Genomic DNA, 628 nt, shown 5'->3' with positions numbered 1-628 from the left:
AAAGGACAGCCTGGCCTTCCGGAGGCCTCTGTCTGCATCCCATCCCTCTGCTGCAGGGAATAGCAGAACGAAGTTACTGCCTTCTTCACTTGCATGATATTTTAAAGTGGCCAAAGCAAGGTGGCTTTCTCAGCCAGCTGAGAGAGGACCTGCTTCCAGGGATGGCAGGGCAGGCCTCGCCATCCTCTGGCTCTGGAGGTTGGTGGGGAAGTCTCTAGTGCAACTTAAGAGGAAGATTCTCATTGCTCCCTGCAGACCCGGACCCCTCTCCAAACCACTAATCTCTCCTTTTCTCCCGCTCCAGTCTCCCAGCTCTCCTGTTGGAAGGCTCTTGCTCAGTTTAAGCAGTGGTCTTGGGAACCTTGGTCTGGACCAGCTCTCAGCTCCACTAGGAAGCCCATCCTGCAACCTCTTGGGCACAGGACTCTCTCTTTATTCCAAGCCACCCTCTTGGAACTAGCATCTCTACCTCTGGTCAGGTGAGGCGAGCCAACACAGAATGACACACAGGAGAGATTTATTTTCTAGAGTGATATATATTTTTTATTCTTTTTCTTTGTTTTTTTCCTTCCAAAACAAACAATCAGCTCTAAGCCCCTCGCCCTCCCCACTCCCACCCACAACCCTC

Source organism: Mesoplodon mirus (assembly GCF_964341445.2).
Source record: "Mesoplodon mirus genome assembly, chromosome: 18".
NCBI lineage: Eukaryota > Metazoa > Chordata > Mammalia > Artiodactyla > Ziphiidae > Mesoplodon > Mesoplodon mirus.
The sequence above is the reverse complement of the archived record's forward strand: the minus strand, read 5'-3'. Positions refer to the sequence as shown.